The 23,494-nt window shown below is 37.1% G+C and overlaps 1 long non-coding RNA gene across 2 annotated transcripts; it reads right to left on the bottom strand.

The window, feature by feature from the left end:
* Positions 1-238: 238 nt before the first annotated feature.
* Positions 239-7,388, bottom strand: LOC132600666 (uncharacterized). Of its 2 annotated transcripts, XR_009567271.1 has the most exons (5): positions 7,074-7,388; positions 6,404-6,451; positions 2,318-3,575; positions 1,347-1,402; positions 239-578 (listed from the first exon to the last, which is right to left on the bottom strand). It is a non-coding gene; the product is annotated as an uncharacterized LOC132600666 (long non-coding RNA). The 2 variants fall into 2 exon arrangements; XR_009567270.1 differs by lacking the exon at positions 239-578 and having other exon boundaries at positions 585-1,402.
* Between the last annotated feature and the right edge of the window lie 16,106 nt (positions 7,389-23,494).

Raw genomic sequence — 23,494 nt, 5'->3', positions numbered from 1 at the left:
TAACAGATGATTCACGTGGTTGACTTAATAATATGGGTATAGAGGTAATGACTATGCGATTAATATTGTGGGAAGGAGTAACGATAAGGATGAAGATACCACTTTTGTCATGACCCAACCCCGTGGGCCATGACTAGTGCCCGAGCTGGACACTCGTATACACACCTGTTAGATATATTCAGACTGAACTAGGAACAATATGGAAACTTGCAAAAACTCCAAAGTTTCATAACGTCATGTATATATATATCAAGACAACCTGTCTCCTGAGGAGTCACAATTAGTCAAACGTCATACGATACGCAAACCGACAAGGAGGCCACTACATATTAACATATCCATAGCAAATCACATAGACAAAACTGAGCAAAACTTATACACAACCCACACATATGTCTACAGACCTCTAAGAGTATCGGTAGTGAAATATGACGGGACAAGGCCCCGCCGTGCCCTTGGATAAACATATGTATATCAAAATATCTTTACCAAAAGTCTAGGCTCCGGAACCTTGGAGCTCTCTAAGGCAGCTGAGTAGGAGTCCTAAGCTGGAGGATCACCAAATCGAGTATCCGTACCTGCGGGCATGAAACGCAGCCCCCGAACAAAGGGGGGTCAGTACGAGATTTGTACTAAGTATATAAAACATGAAATGTAATAAAGAAAACCATAACTGAATAAAAGATTACAGGAGTCAAGTATGACGATCAAAGATACCAATACACTTGCCTTATGAAACGATAATCATGCAAATCAATATCATGTATCATACCCGACCCATTATGGGATTCAGTGAATAAAGTCATCATATACCATATTCGGCTCTTCATGGGGCTCGGCGCCATCATCACATCATCATCATCATATATTTATATATATATATATATATATATATATATATATATATAACGTATCCCGGCCCTCTAGTGAGGGACTCGGTGAACAATGTAGTGAAACTGTGCACGAAAACGTATCCTGGCCCGGGACTCAGTGAAAGATATATTGAGACATGCACGAGCAGAATAGTGAGAAACCATATGCAAACTAAATCATATATGAGACTCAATAGAATAGTCAAAATGAACAATCATTTGAAAATTAAGACAATAGTCATATCAAGTACCCTTCGAATGAATATGAATTATACCAAAATATGAGTTATACCAAAATATGATGGTTGGAATCTTACGCATGTATTAAGACATAATGAAATAGCTTCTGGAAATCAAGAACATTAGCCATCCTAGTGGCTCTAAGAATAGGAGCTTCTTTGGAGTCATATATATACGTCGTCTGTTTGTTTCATAAAGATCATGCCAAAAGAAGGAAGGGTTAGCTTTACATACCACTTGTCGTCCGTACCAACTTAATAATTTAAACTCGTCTCGATTAGCACTTCAACCTATCACAATGGTAGCATGTCTGTCAATTGGTGGTTACTAGTATACGTTCTATATAAAACGATAACTCATTTTTGTATAAAAACAAGTGGGCAGCATTTCCACTATTTGCACACATCCACAACTCACACACAAGGTGAACAATACCAATAATAAGACACAACTCAAGGATATAACAAAATCAGCCCCATATGCACTATATACAGCATTGCTATCATTCTTTCTCTTTACATCCATGGAGTACAACAACCATAGCAACAAAAGTGATTAATACACTAATTCCTTATATTAATTCAGCCTCTTTAACAATGTTAGACCAGCCATCATGAACAACCCATACTCCAGCAACTACACTACATATATTGTACATAATCATAACTATAATTCCTGCATTTCGACTCAACAAGAGCAGCCACGAAAATTACAACAAACAGCCCCCAAAATGTCACCACAAAACAACCATGAAATTGATAACAAACAGCCCCGAAACAGCCATGCAATTTATCACAAAACAGCCACGAAATTCATCAAAATGACCTTCCAATAACATGCTCCAAACATCCCATCACTTCAACAATACAATACATAATCATACTACACTTAATCCTCCAATCCAACAAGAACAACAACACGCCCAAACAGCCTCTAATTACTCAAGTTCTTAAAACAACCCACTAAATAAATATAACTTCAACTTTAGCCATCAAATTCCTTTACTCTCATCATTTAATACATGACAACAACAACAACAACAACATCAAAATAAATTTACCATTTTTAAGTTAGAACATCCCCCACATGGCCCAAACAACAACTTAGCATCAACACACACAATTCTTTACATCCAATTCCACATCTATCAATTTATACAAAGTCCAAACCACCTCTAACAAATGTAGAAGAGTATTAAATCTTACCTCAAATTTAGTTCCTTGCTATCAAAAACTTGGGCTGGTCAAGAGTTGCCATGGCCGTGAGCTGCCATGGCTATTGCAGTTTCCATTCCTTTCTTCAATTCAACTTGAAAATTATCAATTAGTAGTGAAGAGGAGGGTTGGCCATGGCTTCATAAATCTTCCATAGTCATGGACGAATGTCTCTCTCTCTCTCCCTTTCTTTAGTTTTCAACTTTGGTTGAAGATGAAAATGAATTCTCTCTCTTAATTCAACTTTGGGGAGTGTTGGAAGATGAAAATGAATTCTTCTCTCTCTTAATTCAACTTTGGGGAGTGTTGGAAGATCAAAATGAATTCTCTCTCTCCAATTTCAGATTTTTGGGGAGTGTTGGAAGATGAGTTGGCTGAAAAATTGGTCAAAAAGTAGGCTATGTGCTGCCCAAGATGATTACACGTGCCCCACTATAGCATGCCATCATTCATGATCAGATTTTTAATTATTATGCTTGGTGATATGCTACCAGCCATGATGACATGTGCCCCACTAGGCATGCCATCATTCATGGTCAGATTTTTGTCATTCATGCTTGGTGGGGCCCACTTAATACACTAATTAGGCTAATCAGTCCTCTACTCTTCACTAATATTTCTACACTAATTGAAATTTACAAGCAAGTCGTACCATTTTTTATAATAGGGATTAAAAGTCCTTGTCTCATTTCCCAAAAATAATCTTGTCCTTGAATTTATGTCCATTAGCTCACGAATAATCCAATGTACAAAATTACATTTGACGGACACAATCGCATATTCTTGTAAAGATTGCAACATAATGTGTGACAGAAAAACTAAGAGCGAAAATCTGAGTGAAGAGGCAGTAGAAGAGTTTGAATTAAAGGTAAAGAAACGACACAAGATGATATGCCTAAAGTGTTACAAGTTGGGTTAAGGGAAATTGTGAAATGGTTTAAGCGAGACGATCAGAACAAGCTGGTTACTGGATGACAGTGAATTTATATGTCAAATCAAAAATTCTTTCAGAATCATACCAGTTAATGATAGACAGAGCACAAAGCAGTTATGTAAAGTTATTATATGAGGCAAATTACTTCCCATTTCCAAGTCGGGATCTCTATCTCCTATAATAATCCACCAGGCTTCTGATGCTCGATCTTAGCCTGTTGACAATTCGGGCACTGAGCGACGAACTCCGCTATATCCTTTTTCATGCTATCCCACCAATATAAACATCTGAGGTCATGATACATCTTCGTTGACCCTGTAGAGAAAGTTCAGAATAAAGATTATGTGATAATGGAAATGATAGCGAGCACAAAAGAAGAAGGAGTTAATTGGAAGAAGGAAATAAGAAGAAAGAGAGATAACAGTGCTATAATAGGTTATGACATGTATAGCCGAGAACATGGGTAATATAAGTGACGGAACTGTGAGAGAACAAACTGTGGAAAGATGAGAAACGAGGTAGAATGAGTGCTACAATATGACTGGAGAAATGGTAAGGGAATACTAAAGGAAGCACCCAGGATAGACGTAATTAATTGAGTACGAGTATAGAACGAAAGGGAAATGAATAGCTACGAATTTAAAGGTTCAGTACAATGACAAGGTGAAAAGATAAGACTGTCATTAAGATGAACTTGATATGATTTTGAGTAAGTTAGAAGTCGGTGCCGGGTACACAATAAGGGTAAAAGAGCATATGGCATAAAGGAGTACTTGATATGACTATTGTCTTGATTTTCAAATGATTGTTCATTTTGACTATTCTATTGAGTATCATATATGATTTAGTTTGCATATGGTTTCTCACTATTCTGCTCGTGCATGCCTCAATATATCTTTCACTGAGTCCCGGGCCAGGATACGTTTTCGTGCACAATTTCACTACATTGTTCACCTAATCCCTCACTAGAGGGCCGGGATACGTTATATATATATGTATATGATGATGATGATGATGATGTGATGATGGCGCCGAGCCCCATGATGAGCCGAATATGGTATATGATAACTCTATTCACCGAGTCCCATAATGGGCTGGGTATGATATATGATATTGATATGCATGATTTTCGTTTCATAAGGCAAGTGTATTGGTATCTTTGATCGTCATATTTGACTCCTGTAATCTTTTATTCAGTTATGGTTTTCTGTATTATATTCTATGCTTGCATGCTCAGTACATATCCCGTACTGACCCCCTTTCTTCGGGGGCTGCGTTTCATGCCCGCAGGTACAGATGCTCGACTTAGTGACCCTCCAATTTAGGACTTTCGCTTAGCAGTTTTGGAAAGCTCCATTGTTCCGGAGCTGGATTAACTTGGTATAACTCTGTTGATATGGACTTGTAAATACGTATCCAGGGGTACGGCGGGGCCTTGTCCCGTCATATTTCACTCTTGTACTCTTAGAGGTCTGTAGACATATGTGTAGGTTGTGTATAAGTTTTGATCAGTTGTGTCTATGTGATTTGCTATGGATATGTTCATATGTAGTGGCCGCTTTGTCGGATTGCGTATCGTATGACGCTTTGACTAATTGTGACTCCTCAGGAGACAGGTTGTCTTGATATATATATACATGACATTATGAACCTTTGGAGTTTTTGCAAGTTTCCATATTGTTCCTAGTTCAGTCTGAATATATCTAACAGGTGTGTATACGAGTGTCCAGCTCGGGCACTAGTTATGGCCCACGAGGTTGGGTCGTGACAAAAGTGGTATCTTCTGTCACGACCCAATCCCATGAGCCATGACTAGTGCCCGAACTGGACACCTGTATACATTTCTGCTAAGTATAGTCAGATTGAAACTAAGGACAGTATGGAGACTTGTAAAAGCAACCGAAAGATTCATAACACCATATATCATAAACCTGCTTCCTGAGGAGTCACAGCTGATCAAAGCATAATACGATACGCAAGCCGACAAGCCTGCCACTACATATAAAGACAATACGCAAGCCGACAAGGGTGCCTCTACATATCAATACCATACGCAAGCCGACAAGGCTGCCACAACAGGCAGGAATATCCATAGCAAACCGTATTGACACAGCTGATAATAACCCATATACAACCCACATATGTCTACTGACCTCTAAAAGTACCATAGTGAAACATGACGGGACAGGGCCCCGCCGTACCCCTGGATATACATACATAAGCCCATACCAAAAAGATCTGTATCAAAATGACTTAGGCTTCGGAACAATGGTGCTCTCCAAAAAGCTGAGCAGAAGTCTTAGGATGGAGGGTCACCAAACCAAGTATTTGTACCTGCGGGCATGAAACGCAGCCCCCCGAAGAAAGGGGGTCAGTACGAGATATGTACTGAGTATATAAAGCATAAAGTACAATAAAGATGATCCTGGCTGAATAAAAGATTACAGGAGACAAGTATGATAATCAAAGATACCAATACACTTGTCTTATGAAATGTAAATCATGCATATCAATATCATATATCATACTCGGCCCATTATGGGACTCGGTGAACAAAGTCATCATATTCGGCCCATCATGGGGCTCGGTGCCATCATCACATCACACACACACACACACACATATATATATATATATATATATATATATATATATATATCCCGGCCCTCTAATGAGGGACTCGGTGAACAATGCAGTGAAACTGTCCACGAAAACGAATCCTGGCCCGGGACTCAGTGAAAGATATATTGAGGCATGCACGAGCAGAGTAGTGAGCAACCATATGCAAACTAAATCATATCTGAGACTCGAAAGAATAATCAAAATGAACCATCATTTGAAAATCAAGACAATAGTCATATCAAGTACCCTTTGAATGTCACTATAATCAAAATGAACCATCATTTGAAAATCAAGACAATAGTCATATCAAGTACCCTTTGAATGTCACTATGTATTATATCAAAATAGGATGGCTGGAATTATAGACACGTATCAAGACATAATAAAATAGCTTCTGGAAATCAAGAACATTAGCCATCCTCGTGTCTCTAAGAATAGGAGCTTCTTTGGAGTTATACATTTGTCGTCTGTTTGTTTCATATGGATCATGCCAAAAAGAAAGAAAGGTTAGCTTTACATACCTTGAACTCTATCTAAATGTCCAACGTCTACTTCTCGAGCTCTTAGGTCTAAAATTAAGATAACATAGGTCACAGTTAGATCATCCACATCACTTACTAACCAATCCAAGTACGAATGAAACTTAACGAAATTCGGGCAGCATTTCCCCTGAAAACTTAACAATCCTCGAGATTCCAATTTAGCCAAACATCAATCAAAATACCAACAACAACAACACCAACAATTTCATATCAAACTAGAATTAAATCCATTCTTAAATCACTTCCAAAACAGCTTAATATACATTCGTATACCAATGCTTGTATCCACTTCTTTATTTTCATATATCCATAGTATAACAACACACACAACAACACATTTACAATATCCCAACCAACAAAACCATCAACGACAACTACAACCTTCTTTAATCCTTTTTGAACTTAAATCATCATCACATGAGAGTATATACCAGAACAGTCCAGTATATGCTCGTATACAATATCTTTATACACTTTCTTCGTTCAAATTCATGAAGCATAGCACTAAAATATTATGTTCCAAGGCAGCCCACTAAATCATCAAGTCTTAACACAAGTTTTGAGTTTCTCTTCCATAATTTTCCATCCCTAACTAGTTGGTTAAGGACTAAACAAACTAAAACAAAATAAAGATGGAATGGAAATTTACCTTAAAATTAAAACAAGTTTCTGCATATGTTCTTGTAAAAAGGGAATTCGTTGTCATCATAGATCCCAAATTCCAACAAGCAGCTTTAGTTGGCTTACAACACTTGAACGCTGCTGCCTCCATTTTTCAATTGAAGCAACAGCTTCACCATAATCACTTGAACGTTTGCTGCCCAATTTCTTTCTCAAAATGAAGTGTAAAATGTTTTTCTCAACTTTCCTATAAAAAAAAAAGTGTTCTTATCTCTTACTAAGCACTACTTAAATTAATCCATAAGATGCAAGTTGTCCTTTGGCTGTTTGCTCGTTGCTGTTGCTGTTGCTGTCCTTATTCATTTTCAAGGGACAAATTGTTTTATTTGGAATGTGAATTCAAAAGAACCCCTATCACATATAATGTTGGAGCCCACTATATTAATGACCCAAAAAAAATAATGCAAAGTTATCACCAAATCAGCCCATACGTGTCCATATGTATATATTAGTCACCATGTGCAATCTTAATAAAACTCCCTTTTCCTTTCTTTATTTGGAATGTGGAACCCACCACTAGCCTTTATAAATTACCACATCATTCTTATGTTTGCCACCAGATCCATACATATATATAGGGCTGGGCATTTTTACCGAAACCCGAAAAACCGGACCGAACCGAACCGAATTAATTCGGTTTTTCGGGTTTTCGGTTCAGGTTCGGTTTCAATTTTCAAAAATTTCGGGATTCGGTTCGGTGTTCGGGGTTTAGTTTTCGGGTTTTCGGGTTTTCGGTTTAAACCGAAATATTATATATCAGCCCAAAAATATTAAATAGTCCAAGCCCATGCCTATTAAATTTAAGCCCAAAAGAAAATAACCCAAGCCCACTTTTATTCTTTTGTATTAATATTCAATTATCAGACATAATGTATCCCTAATTTCACTGAGTTCTCAGTTCTCACTATCTGCACTTCACTGTTCACAGCTCAACAGCGGCGGCAACTGCTCACTGTTCACAACAGCGGCGGCGACTGCTCTTCCAAGCTCGGCGGCGACTTCTCTTCCAAGTTCCGGCGGTGACAAAGTAAGTATTTCTCTCTCTCAGTTCTCCTAAGTCCTAATCCTTAGTCCGCACTTGTGGCGGCGAATTCTCTCTCTCACACTTCTCCTAATCGACTTCATACCTGATCAAGGCTTCTGTGAGATAATATCGTGTTATTGTCGATGAGATAATTGTTTTAAATTATATATGGTGATAGATGAGTATATCTAAAAAATTGCGGTATGTGCTGTTGAGATAGATTTCTGTAGTCAATAGTGCGCTTATTTTGATGATGAACGGTAAAGATTTGAGTAGATCTGTTAAGGATTGGAGGTTCTTGAGAAAATGAGGTTACTATATTATTATTCTGGAGTGTTCCAATTTTCCACTTTAGTTTCTTTTTGTAAAGACATTGCTATTAATTCTTTAATAAAATAGTCAGTGGGGACCAAAACCTACTGACCTTAATTTAAAAAAAAAATGCTTCTGTGTTTAAACAGATACTACACTAGACAAGGTTGTTGTTTTGATAGCTGCTGAGCCTTTCTGATCGTTCTGCTGGTGTGTTATGTTGGCTGAAACTTGAGTAAGTTTGGTGTTATTCTTGCACTGAAATGACTGCATTTTGTTAAAAAATGAATGCTGAGTAATTGTGCTGCTGCTGCCACAGTTTCAGCTGCGCTGCAGCTGCTGAAACTGTGGTGCTGAAAGCCTGAATTGAAAACACCGAATTGAAAAAACCGAAACCGAACCGAACTAAACTTCAAAAAACCGAAACCGAAAGAACCGAACCGAACTATTTTGGTTCGGTGTTTGGTGTCCATGTTCAAAACACCGAACCCGAAATAGCCGAACCGATGTATGAGAAAACCGAACCGAAGAACCGAACGCCCACCCCTACATATATATGAGTCACTTGCTCCTTTTGTTAACATTGTCACACGTGGAAAAAAAAAGTCCCCTTACCACTTATCCACTTAATCTTTAGTAAACCCCTTTTTGTTTTCCACTACACTCCACCATTTAGCTAATCGCACACATAATTAATTCCTTGATCACGATTCACTTAGGTAATAAATTATTTTTAACACCCTTCATATACTCATCATCATAATCGTGTGGTAGAACTCTAGTCCATCGCCTCTTTATACCTACACCAATATTATTCCCTATCACCGTCGTCACACTTGTTAAGGCCTAAATTATTTTTGGACTTCATTCCTCAAATACACCAAGTTCTTGATTTTCATCCTTGGATAGGATACAATTCTCTGGGCTCGGGTAAATTTGCTCATGTTGGACAGTCCAATTTCCTAGTCCAAAAATACGAGGTATTATAGCTTGGACCGTATTTCATTCAAATAAATATTGAACCTCGACGAAACTTATTTTCTCAGATTCGAGTAACCTCTAACCTTCACGACACTTGGTTATCACTTGTTAAACATAACATAAGCACTTATGACTTCAAAGATAATCTTGTCCTTTGAGCTTATGTCAATTAGCTTATGAATAATCCAACGTACAAAAATACGGGATATAACATCCTTCCCCCCTTTGGAACATTCGTCCTCGAATGTTAAACTGGCCCTGCACTCCCAATACTTCCTTAAATGTTCTTTTATTGAATTATACCCTTCACATGCCTCTTTCATTGGTCGATTCTTTTCAATTTATTATAACGCATTCCAGATCTCTAAGTAACCATTCCCATAATATTTCCTCTTTCTGTATGCTTCTCGAAGTAGTACTTCCACGTCGTTGTCTTTACTCTCCTCCTTATTTCGCAGTTGGTTGATAGTTGTATTGCGAGCTCTTTTGCTGAAATCTTACTCTTTCCCTGGTGCACTTAGTCATAATTCGACTCTTTCTTCTTCTATAGTTACTCCCTTAATATGTATCGTTCACTTCATCTTACCTCTTAATCTTAAAATAAGATTCTATAATGCGCTGTCCCTCGTCGATTTATTAGACTTTACAGTCTTTGGAGTATTTCATGCCTCTAATAATCTGTAGACCCTTCGAAGACCCTACGAATAAAATGAAATTTTCCAAGGTGTAACATTATTTTACTTCAATAACCTTGCATTGCTCTGCTATTACAGTCCATATTCTAGAATCTTCAGCATCATGTATCACTTCTCGACTTTCTTTTTAAAAGATTTTTAACTGTCACTTTTGTTTTAGCTCTTAATCTCGATCTTTAGAGTTGGCTATCAAGTAGCGCTGGAGTTTCCTCATATAATAACTTTACATAACTGCTCTGTGCTCTATCTATCATTAACTGGTATAATTCTGAAAGAATTTTTGATTTGACATATAAATTCACTGTCATCCAGTAACCAGCTTGTTCTGATCGTCTCGCTTAAACCATTTCACAATTTCCCTTAATTCCACTTGTAATACTTTAGGCATATTATGTCGTGTCGTTTCTTTACCTTTAATTCAAACTCTTCTACTGCCTCTTCACTCAGATTTCTGCCTCTTATCCCTTCACTTTGTTCCTTATAAGTCGCAATATCATTAGCGCACAACCCTATTGCCAAATCTTAACCTCTAATCTAGTATAGCATTGCTGTCCTTTATAATACCTCTTAAGTTACTCGTTACCATTCTCTTGTTGTACTCTTTTTTTCTTGAACTGGGAATAAGGAATTAATTATCAATGTTAGTGGGGAACATGTCAATAATTAAGGGTGTTAGTGGAAGACAAGTTGCCTAAAGGCGAATCATTGTGGATTCCACGTGGGGGTTGCTACAAAAAGCAACAGATGACTCCTTATATATGGCATGTGTATGCATTGGTGTATTCTCCACACCCAAGCCTTTCTTAATTAGACAATGACTATCTGGGCCCCAAAACCCATTAAGTACAAGCAAAATATATCATTTCATATGTGCAGCAAGCTAAGAACGTGAGATTTCATTTGAGTATATACCATTTCATATGAGAAACAAAGTGCACAATACGGCCATAGCAGTTCACCTTCTTACAATTTTCTTTTATTAAGTCCCAAGGGTGCTTGACACTTTCAAGAAGTGTTACACTATAAGATTGATTAAGAACAAGATATAATGTGAATATAATAAGGATTGTTATGAAAATGAGTGAAGCCTAGCGAGGAAGTGACTAAAAGGTATGACGTGATCTATGTGACTAAAGTATAAAGGCGAGCTATAGAACGAATAATTTTTTTTTATAAAGTTCTTCTATAGGGAAAGTTCAGAATAAAGATTATGTGATAACGGAAATGATAGCGAGCACAAAAGAAGAAGGAGTTAATTGGAAGAAGGAAATAAGAAGAAAGCGAGATAACAGTGCAGTAATAGGTTATGACATGTATAGTCGAGAACACGGGTAATATAAGTGACGGAACTGTGAGAGACCAAACCATGGAAAGATGAGCAACGAGGTAGAATGAGTGCTAGAAAATGACTGGAGAAATGGTAAGGGAATACTAAAGGAAGCACCCAAGATAGACGTAATTAATTGAGTACGAGTATAGAACGAAAGGGAAATGAATAGCTACGAATTTAAAGGTGCAGTACAATGACAAGGTGAAAAGATAAGACTGTCATTAAGATGAACTTGATATGATTTTGAGTAAGTTAGAAGTCGGTGCCGGGTACACAATAAGGGTAAAAGAGCATAAGGCATAAAAGAGTACTGCGTGTGTATGACTTCACCTTGAAAACAGTGAAATCCTTAAAAGACAAGGGCTGTAGGTTTGAAGAACAAACGATGTATTGCAAATCTATTAGAGGAAACATATGATACAGGTTGGGATAAAGATAATGCTACAAGAGAGCTTTGGACACTTATCATCAGAATATAAGCGCTACCTAATTGGGAATTTGGAACGACTACAAGTACTAATTGATTATTGATTGGAGTAAGTGGAATGTGGCATTGGATGAGTTGCTACATGGGTTGCACTACTCGAGTACAGATCGTTAGATGAGATTGTGTACTATATATAGGAAGGTTCTCGTCGCTTCATGATTTTGTTAAGGTTTCGTACGTGGATAATCAAAGTTATAAATTATAAAGAAAAAACATGGATATGGTACAGTATACCAAGTGAGTTGAAAAAAAAAAGGATCAGATAAATCTGAGATTGGAAATAGGGACATTGAGCAGAATATAAATAGATAATTGTATAAGTACACCCTTAAGGGGGGAAGCGGATGAGACAAATGCAAGTGTAAGATGGAAACAATTGACACTGCAATATATTTGATATGATACTTAGACTACAAGTGAGATCCCTTGCTGAAACAAGTTAGTAAGATCTGAAAGCCAGCAATAAACGGATAGAAGTCAGGATGGTATTGGAGACAGTGTTGAGAATTATTTGTAAAGATCTTGAATGATATGACATTAAAAAAATGGGCGCTTAAGAGTTGGCTATCAAGTAGCGCTGGAGTTGCCTCATATAATAACTTTACATAACTGCTTTGTGCTCTGTCTATCATTAACTGGTATGATTCTGAAAGAAGTTTTGATTTGACATATAAATTCACTGTCATCCAGTAACCAGCTTATTCTGATCGTCTCTCTTAAACCATTTCACAATTTCCCTTAACCCAACTTGTAACACTTTAGGCATATCATCCCGTGTCGTTTCTTTACCTTTAATTCACACTCTTCTACTGCCTCTTCACTCAGATTTTTGTTCTTATTTTTTCTGTCACACATTATGTTGCAATCTTTACAAGAATATGCGAAGGTGCTAAAATTAGCCCGAGAAATACCTTAGCGTCGTTCCACTAGTCTTTATGCTTTACCTTGCATCCTCCTCTTGTATCTTTCAATTGGTATCGGAGCTCAACTATGGCCTTGTCCTATTTGCTCTCAGTACTAATTCTATCTCGGTAATTTGACTCAAATCATCTTATACCTTTTCTTAATGTATCCAAAATACACAACCGCATTGCTATTGATGAGTCCTTACTCTTCTTATCAAGTACTCACTTGGTCTCATTCCCAGCATACAAATATTCGTAGGTTGCATGACTATTCTTGTACAACTTGTATAAACTATATCCAATCTTGGTCATAGTCTTTCCTTCTCCTGGTTCATTATACTTTACATAACTCATCCGTACTTGAGCTCGCTCGTAACCTGTCTTGTCATACTCCTTTCCCTCCCTTTATTCACCCTTTTGACTTTCTCACATCCTGCTATAGGAGATTTTCTATCCCTTCACTTTGTTCCTTATAAGTCGCAATATCATTAGCGCACAACCCTATTGCCAAATCTTAACCTCTAATCTAGTATAGCATTGTTGTTCTTTATAATACCTCTTAAGTTACTCGTTACCATTCTCTTGTCGTATTCTTTCTTTTTATAAGCACCCACTTTCTAATGTCATATCATTCAAGATCTTTACAAATAGTTCACAGCACTGTCTCAAATACCATCCTAACTTCTATCCGTTTATTGCTGGCTTTCAAATCTTACTAACTTGTTTCAGCAATGGATATCACTTGAAGTTTAAATATCCATATCAAATATATTGCAGTGTCAATTGTTTCCATCTTACACTTGCATTTCTCTCATCCGCTTCCCCCCTTAAGGGTGTACTTATACCATTATCTGTTTATATTCCGTCCTATGTCCCTATTTCCAATCTCAAATTCATCTGATTATTCTTTTCCAACTCACTTGGTGTACTGTATCATATCCATGTCTTTTCTTTATAATTTATAACTTTGACTATTCAGGTACGAAATCTTAACAAAATCCTGAAGCGACGAGACCCTTTTTATATATAGTACAAAATTTCATCTGACCATCTGTTCTTGAGTAATGCAACCCATGTACCAACTCATCCAAGGCCATATTCCACTTACTCCAATCAATAATTAATTAGTACTTGTAGTCGTTCCAAATTCCCAATTAGGTAGCACTTATATTCTGATGATAAGTGTCCAAAGCTCTCTTGTAGCATTATCTTTATCCCAACTTGTGTCATATGTTTCCTCTAATAGATTTACAATACATCGTTTGTTCTTCAAACCTACAACCCTTGTCCTTTAAGGATTTCACTGTTTTCGAGGTGAAGTCATACATACGTAGTACTCTTTTATGCCTTATTACCCTTATTGTGTACCCAGCACCGACTTCTAACTTACTTAAAATCATATCAAGTTCATCTTTTATTCTATGCACGAAGAATCTCATGCTACCTCTGTATCCTTTGGAAAATACTACGTCTGCATAATCCCTTTCTCATTTTCAAAACGTATTCTGTTCATCCCTATTTGTCCTTATCATCCAAGTTATTTTCTAGCACTCATTCTACTCGTTGCTCATCTTTCTATAGTTTGGTTTCTCACAGTTCTGTCACTTATATTACCTGTGTTCTCGGCTATACATGTCATAACCTATTACTGCACTGTTATCTCGCTTTCTTCTTATTTCCTTCTTCCAATTAACTCCTTCTTCTTTTGTGCTGGCTATTATTTCTATTACCACATAATCTTTATTCTGAACTTTACCTATAGAAATGTGGCGCGCAACACACCAAATCAAGTATCTGTACCTCGGATACGATGATGATGATGTGATGAAGGTTCAAGTGGTATCAGAGCAGTTCATCCTCGGAGTGTCTACAGACCGTGTCTAGTAGAGTCTTGTTTATGGTGTGTTACGCGCCACATTTATAAATAGGAAGCTACAGGACATTTAGGATGTTACCTTTCCCTCCTACTCTAGATCGTGCGATAGAGCCAAGAGATAGGAAATGATATCCCTTATGTACTGACCTTTGATTTCAGCAGGAGAGTGGTGTCGACAAGTGAAGGTAAATAATGCTACTGGAAGTTACAGAGGCTAATGTTTCATTGAGGTTACGTTATCAGAAATTGTATATACAGAATGGCGACTGGTCATCATCAAGGTTAGTAATTGTGAATATAGTAAGAAAATGGATAGAATGTATATATATTGATGATAAGTTCAGTTATAAAGTTTGAACAAAAGAAGCTGAAGGAATTAGTAAAAAGATAAGTAAGCAGGGTATATGTTAGATATGGTGCGAATGTTGCAGGTAAGATTGAAATGTCGCTAGCGATTTAAAAGGAAAAGTAAACAGAAAAGTATAACATGTACAGTTTGAATTGGACATACGAGGTAAGTTCATCATTTCCATACAATTGTTGATATTGGGAGCCATGTGTGGATATGATATGCTATGTATATGTATATATGTTGGCCCTGTGAGGCATTGTTGGTATTTCCTGCGTGCAGGTTTTGGGATAGTAAGAAATACAGAGGAAACTCTGCCAAAAGTTTTCTAGAAATAAAAAGAGAATGAGATATAGGCTTGTAAACAGTCTTGAAAGGTCATGTCAACAGTAATGTAAAGGAAATAATAGTGTGGGGCTACATGGAAGTCACACGTATCAAATAATATTTGATGACAAATAAAAAGGGTTCTAATAAGTGACACATGGATATAGTGGAGGATTAGGGTGTTAATTGTAATTCAGGTGGATAAGTTTTATGGGAGTTCCTTTACATGTGGAAATTTGATATGGAATGGAGGAGCTGACTAATATAAATATGCGTACAGGTGTAGTGGTGGTTTTCTTGTAATCATTATTAATGTGCATAGCGGACCCATATTTTACTTAAGGTGGGGTTCTTTGAAAATCTCATAGGAATAAAGGCAATTCCCTGTAAAGGAATAAGGGTAGTAACGAAATAGCAAGCTATTTCTGGACAACAACATGATATATTTATTCAGCTTGGTGAAGTCAATTTTTTTAAGGAATAAACGTATGGTCCTTCTAAAGAACGATATTCAGGGTTTGTCCAATATTTCGAGCTCATTGTTCCATTTTATCTCGTTGTTGAATTCGGGCTTTTTTCGAAGGGAAGTAAAGTGGAAGAAGATAATTTCTTGGTATATAAGGTAAGAATTATCCTCTTCTAAGTATATTTAAATTCATTGAAGTCATAGCTAAATCGTGGGACGAGAAATACTAAAATTATACTGTAAATTGTATTTGCTGTTGTTGTTGGCTCATGGGCTATTTGTTGGACTGTTTTGTGGGTTATGTAAATGTTGTTATGGATGGAAAGTATGTATGTAATTGATTAAATATTTGATTGTAAGCGGAGATAAAAGGATTGAATAAATTAATAAGCAAAAAAAGGTGGAGGAAGTGCGATGGAAATGAGTAAATAATTGGGATTAGTGGATGACTTTTGGGGGACACTCCAACGTGAACAACAAGGTCCAGGTGGCAGCAAGATAAAACTTACTACATAACTATTGAGAGGAGATTTGTTTGAAGTGTGTTATTATAATGTATATAGTATTTTCATTGGACAAAAAGAAAGTGCTGGATAAAGGGATGTATATTTTTTTGAACTGGGAATAAGGAATTAGTTATCAATGTTAGTGGGGAACATGTCAATAATTAAGGGTGTTAGTGGAAGACAAGTTGTCTAATGGCGAATCATTGTGGATTCCACGTGGGGGTTGCTACAAAAAGTAACAGATGATTCCTTATATATGGCATGTGTATGCATTGGTGTATTCTCCACATCCAAGCCTTTCTTAATTATTTAATGACTATGTGGGCCCCAAAACCCATTAAGTACAAGCAAAATATATCATTTCATATGTGCAGCAAGCTAAGAACGTGAGATTTCATTTGAGTATATACGATTTCATATGAGAAACAAAGTGCACAATACGGCCATGGCAGTTCACCTTCTTACAAAAAAAAAAGATTTATTAAGTCCCAAGGGTGCTTTACACGTTCAAGAAGTGTTACAATATAAGATTGATTACGAACAGGATATAATGTGAATATAATAAGGATTGTTATGAAAATGAGTGAAGCCTAGCGAGGAAGTGACTAAAAGGTATGACGCTATCTATGTGACTAAAGTATAAAGGCGAGCTATGGAACGAATAAGAAAGATTTATAAAGTTCTTCTATAGGGAAAGTTCAGAATAAAGATTATGTGATAATGGAAATGATAGCGAGCACAAAAGAAGAAGGAGTTAATTGGAAGAAGGAAATAAGAAGAAAGCGAGATAACCGTGCAGTAATAGGTTATGACATGTGTAGCCGAGAACACGGGTAATATAAGTGACGGAACTGTGAGAGACCAAAATATGGAAAGATGAGCAACGTGGTAGAATGAGTGCTAGAAAATGACTGGAGAAATGGTAAGGGAATACTAAAGGAAGCACCCAAGATAGACGTAATTAATTGAGTACGAGTATAGAACGAAAGGGAAATATATAGCTATGAACTTAATGGTGTATTATGATGACAAGGTGATAAGATAAGACTGTCATTAAGATGACCTCGACATGATTTTGAGTAAGTTAGAAGTCGGTACTGGGTACACAACAAGGGTAAAAGAGCATAAGGCATAAAAGAGTACTGTGTGTGTATGACTTCACCTCGAAAAAAGTGAAATCCTTAAAGGACAAGGGCTGTAGGTTTAAAGAACAAACGATGTATTGTAAATCTATTAGAGGAAACATATGATACAGGTTGGGATAAAGATAATGCTACAAGAGAGCTTTGGACACTTATCATCAGAATATAAGTGCTACCTAATTGGGAATTTGGAACGACTATAAGTACTACTTAATTACTGATTGGAGTAAGTGGAATGTGGCCTTGGATGAGTTGGTACATGGGTTGCATTACTCAAGAACAGATGGTCAGATGAAATTTTGTACTATATATAAAAGGGTCTCGTCGCTTCATGATTTTGTTAAGATTTCGTACCTGAATAGTCAAAGTTATAAATTATAAAGAAAAGACATGGATATGATACAGTACACCAAGTGAGTTGGAAAAGAATAATCAGATGAATTTGAGATTGGAAATAGGGACATAGAACGGAATATAAATAGATAATGGTATAAGTACACCCTTAAGAGGGGAAGCGGATGAGAGAAATGCAAGTGTAAGATGGAAACAATTGACACTGCAATATATTTGATATGATACTTAAACTTCAAGTGAAATCCCTTGTTGAAACAAGTTAGTAAGATTTGATAGCCGGCAATAAACGGAACAAAAGTGTATAACAATCATCTATGTATGTAAATTGGTAACAATTGCATATGGCATCAACAAGAGAATGATATGACATTACAAAGTAGGTTCTTATAAAAAGAAAGAGTACGACAAGAGAATGGTAATGAGTAACTTAAGAGGTATTATAAAGGACAGCAATGCTGTACTAGATTAGAGGTTAAGATTTGGCAATAGGGTTGTGCGCTAATGATATTGTGACTTATAAGGAACAAAGTGAAGGGATAGAAAATCTCCTATAGCAGGATGTGAGAAAGTCAAAGGGGTGAATAAAGGAAGGGAAAAGAGTATGACAAGATAGGCTACGAGCGAGTTTTAGTACGGATGAGTTATATAAGGTATAATGAACCAGGAGAAGGAAAGACTATGACTAAGATTGGATATAGTTTATGCAAGTTGTACAAGAATAGTTATGCAACCTACGAATATTTGTATGCTGGGAATGAGACCAAGTGAGTACTTGATAAGAAGAGTAAGGATTCAGTAATAAAAATGCGGTTGTGATATTTTTGATACATTAAGAAAAGTTGTAAGATGATTTGAGTCAAAGTACCGAGATAGAATTACTACGGAGGGAAAATAGGACATGGCCATAGTTGAGCCCCGATACCGATTGAGAGATACAAGAAGATAATGCAAGGTAAAGCATAAAGACTAGTGAAATGACGCTAAGGTATTTAAGCAGCTTCGTATATTCTTGTAAACATTGCAACATAATGTGTGACAGAAAAACTAAGAGCATAATCTGAGTAAAGAGGCAGTAGAAGAGTTTGAATTGAAGATAAAGAAACGACACGCGATGATATTCCTAAAGTGTTACAAGTTGGGTTGAGGGAAATTGTGAAATGGCTTAAGCGAGACGATCAAAACTAGTTGGTTACTAGAAGACAGTGAATTTATATGTCAAATAAAAAATTCTTTCAGAATTATACCAGTTAGTGACAGACAGAGCACAGAGCAGCTATGTAAAGTTATTATATGAGGGAACTCTAGCGCTACTTGATAGTCAACTCTAAAGACTGAGATTAAGAGCTAAAAATTAGAGTGACAGTTAAAGTCTTTTAAAAAGGAGTCGAGAAGTGATACATGAGGCTAAAGATTCAAGGATAGGGACTGGAATAGCAGAGAAATGCAAGGTTATTGAAGTAAAATAATGTTACACCTTGGAAAATTTCGTTTTATTCGTCGAGTCTGCAAAGGGTCTACAGATTACTAGAGGCATGAAATACTCCAAACACTGTAAAGTCTAATAAATCGACGAGGGACAGCGTATTATAGAATCTTATGTAAAGATTAAGAGGTAAGATACAGTGAACGATACCTCTTACGGGAATAACTTATAGAAGAGAGGTACTACATCAATGTGAGGATAGGGGTGCTATAGGGAAAAATACCTATACAAGTGTTCACTCACGATGTGAGACGAGTATTTACCTCAGAAAGAGTGCTCTCAAGAGATTCATTATGGGACATGACTAACATGAGATTTAAAACCCCTTACGATCATCATGTATTTTAACCTTTATTCAGATATAAGTTAAGCGAGAAGGGACACCCGAAGAGGACTCTAAAGATAAGAAGAGGGTTCCTGATTATTAAGTAATCGCGAAAGGTTAAGAGATGACATGGTATCAGTATGTAACAGATGATTCACGTGGTTGACTTAATAATGTGGGTATAGAGGTAATGACTATGCAATTAATATTGTGGGAAAGAGTAACGATAAGGACGAAAGGTTCCTAGACTAGTTGAAAAAAAGGGTCGACGAGTACAAAAAGGGACGATCCAAAATAGCACCAAGAAGCAAGCAAGGAAGAGTGCCGTATCTGAACAAGGGAATTTGTCTAATACTAGAGAAGATTAAGGAGCCCATAGCATAATAGCATGGAAATCAGGAACAACCATTTAAAGAAACTAATCAAAGCATCATAAGCTCGCAAGGAACAACATTCGAGGACGAATGTTCTAAAGGGGGGAAGGATGTTATATCCCGCATTTTTGTATGTTGGATTATTCGTAAGATGAGGTGGGGTCCACATGTCGAGATTTTTTTTAAAATACATATGAAAAGTTATATGGATAATATATGTGAAGTTAAACACAACTCAAGAAGGACCCTTGAGCCAAATCAAAGTGGAAGTCCTCCAAAAAAATGTTTTTAAGTTACGTTTTTGGGTGATCTGACTTTGGGAGGCCATAACCCCATCAGTATTTGGGAATTTGGGAAAACCCCCAAAATTAAATTTGTAGATAATTGAAATACCTTTCCAACCATAGGTCGTGGGCCTGCATGTGACATCGGGATAAGGAGATATGGACACTTTAAGGCAGAAAGGTCGAGCTGGGCAGTGAGTTCGGCCCAACCCGATTCCAAGTCGGGTTAGGCCCATTACCCATGCCATTTAAGGGAATTTTTCAGCTTTCTCTCCTCATTTTCACACCAACAAACCTAGAAAATTCTAGAGAGAGAGAGGCAGGAGAACCTTAGAGAGAAAGAGCCATTTTGACCAAAATCTGAGCTCCGAATCCCAAAGCTCATGAAGAGAAAAGTGTTGTACGTCACGTTGCCTTCATTTTGAGCTAAAAATCAGCCAAGACGAAGAGTGTTGACGTGGTTGCTGCATACTTAAGGTAATATTAAGGTCCCTTTTTCATTGTTAACAAGTTTATTTAGAGTTTTAACGAATTAGAACGGAGAAAATAGCGTTATAAACTCGTTTGTTGTTTTGTTGAGATTTATGGATTAAGGGGCTGTTTTAGGTGGATTAAATGGATGGAATTAGCTGAGTTATGATGTATTATAATTGTTGATATTGTTGTTGATGTTGTTGATAAGTTGTTGTTCTTGAATTTGGGAGAATAAAGTGTATGAAGATATTGTATACAAAGCGTATACCGGGCTGTTTTGTGACGATATTTTGGGGCTGTTTTATGTGATTTTCGTGACTGTTTTGTGATGATATTTTGGGGCTGTTTTATATGATTTTCTTGGCTGTTTTGTGACAATATTTTGGGGCTGTTTTAGATGATTTTCGTGGTTGTTTTGCGATGATATTTTGGGACTGTTTGGTAGTTGTTATGAACTGTTTTGTGGGCTGAAATATCGTGGGATTGGCTGTAGTTGTTGTTGTTGTTATACTATGGATATACGAAAATAAAGAAGTGTATACAAGCATTGGCATCCGAATGTATATTGGGTTGTTTTGGAAGTAATTTAAGGATGGATTTAATTCTAGTTTGATATGAAATTGTTGGTATTGTTGTTGTTGGTATTTTGATTGATGTTTGGCTAAATTGGGATTTCGAGGATTATTAAGTTTGCAGGGGAAATGTTGCCCGAATTTTGTTAAGTTTCATTCGTACTTGGATTGGTTAGTAAGTGATGTGGATAATCTAACTGTGGCCTATGTTATCTTAATTTTAGACCTACGAGCTCGAGAAGTAGATGTTGGACATTTAGATAGAGTTCAAGGTATGTAAAGCTAACCCTTCTTTCTTTTTGGCATGATCTTTATGAAACAAACAAACGACGAGTATATGAATCCAAAGAAGATCTTATTCTTAGAGACACTAGGATGGCTAATGTTCTTGATTCCCAGAACTTATATTATTATGTCTTGATATATCTGTATGATTCCAGCCGTCCTATTTTAGTATAATTCATATTTTGGTATAATTCACATTTTGGTATAATCCATATTTTGGTATAATCCATAGTGACATTCGAAGGGTACTTGATATGACTATTGTCTTGATTTTCAAATGATGGTTCATTTTGATTATTCTATCGAGTCTCAGATATGACTTAGTTTGCATATGGTTGCTCACTACTCTGCTCGTGCATGCCTCAATATATCTTTCACTGAGTCCCGGGCCAGGATACGTTTTCGTGCACAGTCTCACTGCATTGTTCACCGAGTCCCTCACTAGAGGGCCGGGATACGGTATATATATATATATATATGATGATGATGATATGATGATGATGATGTGATGATGGCGCCGAGCCCCATGATGGGCCGAATATGATGACTTTATTCACTGAGTCCCATAATGGGCCGGGTATGGTATATGATATTGATATGCATGATTTTCATTTCATAAGGCACATGTAATCTTTTATTCAGTAATGATAATCTTTATTGTACTTCATGTTTTATATACTCAGTACATATTTCGTACTGACCCCCTTTCTTCGGGGGCTGCGTTTCATGCCCGCAGGTACAGACACTCGATTTGGTGACCTTCCAGATTAGGACTTCTGCTCAGCTGTTTGGAGAGCTCCATTGTTCCGGAGCCTAAGTCATTTTGGTACAGATCTTATGATATGGACTTATGTATATCCAAGGGTACGGCGGGACCCTGTCTCGTCATATTTCACTATGATATTCTTAGAGGTCTGTAGACATATGTGGGTTGTATATGAGTTATGATCAGCTGTGTCAATACGGTTTGCTATGGATATTTCCTCCTGTTGTGGCAGCCTTGTCGGCTTGCGTATTGTATTTATATGTAGTGGCAGCCTTGTCGGCTTGCGTATCGTATTATGCGTTTACAAGTCTCCATACTGTCCTTAGTTTCAGTCTGACTATACTTAGCAGAAATGTATACGGGTGTCCAGTTCGGGCCGTGGGCCATGACTAGTGCCCGAACCGGACACTCCTATATAAACCTATTAAATATATTCAGACTGAAACTAAAAACTATAGGGAACTTATAAAGCAACCGAGGATTCATAACGACACATATCACGAACCTGTCTCCTGAGGAGTCACTGCTAGCCAAAACATAATACGATACGCAAGCCGACAAGGCTGCCATTATATACCAATACAGTACGCAAGCCGACATGGCTGCCACTACATATGGGGATATAGCAAATCATATAGACACAGCTGGACAAAACTTATATACAACCCACATATGTCTACAGACCTCTAAGAGTATCATAGTGAAATATGACAGGACAAGGCCCCGTCGTACCCGTGCATATACATAAGTCTATATTAAAAGATCGGTACCAAAATGACTTAGGCTCCGGAACAATGGAGCTCTCCGAACAGCTGAGCAGAAGTCCTAATCTGGATGGTCACCAAATTGGGTATCTGTACTTGCGGGCATGAAACGCAGCCCCCCCCCCCCCCTCCCGAAGAAAGGGGGTCAGTACGAGATATGTACTGAGTATATAAAGCATGAAGTACAATAAAGATGATCATGGCTGAATAAAAGATTACAGGAAACAAGTATGATAATCAAAGATACCAATACACTTGTCTTATGAAATGTAAATCATGCATATCAATATCATATATCATACCCGGCC

The sequence above is a fragment of the Lycium barbarum genome, chromosome 6 (assembly GCF_019175385.1).
Source record: "Lycium barbarum isolate Lr01 chromosome 6, ASM1917538v2, whole genome shotgun sequence".
Taxonomy (NCBI): domain Eukaryota; kingdom Viridiplantae; phylum Streptophyta; class Magnoliopsida; order Solanales; family Solanaceae; genus Lycium; species Lycium barbarum.
This window is presented reverse-complemented; position numbering and strand designations above follow the sequence as displayed.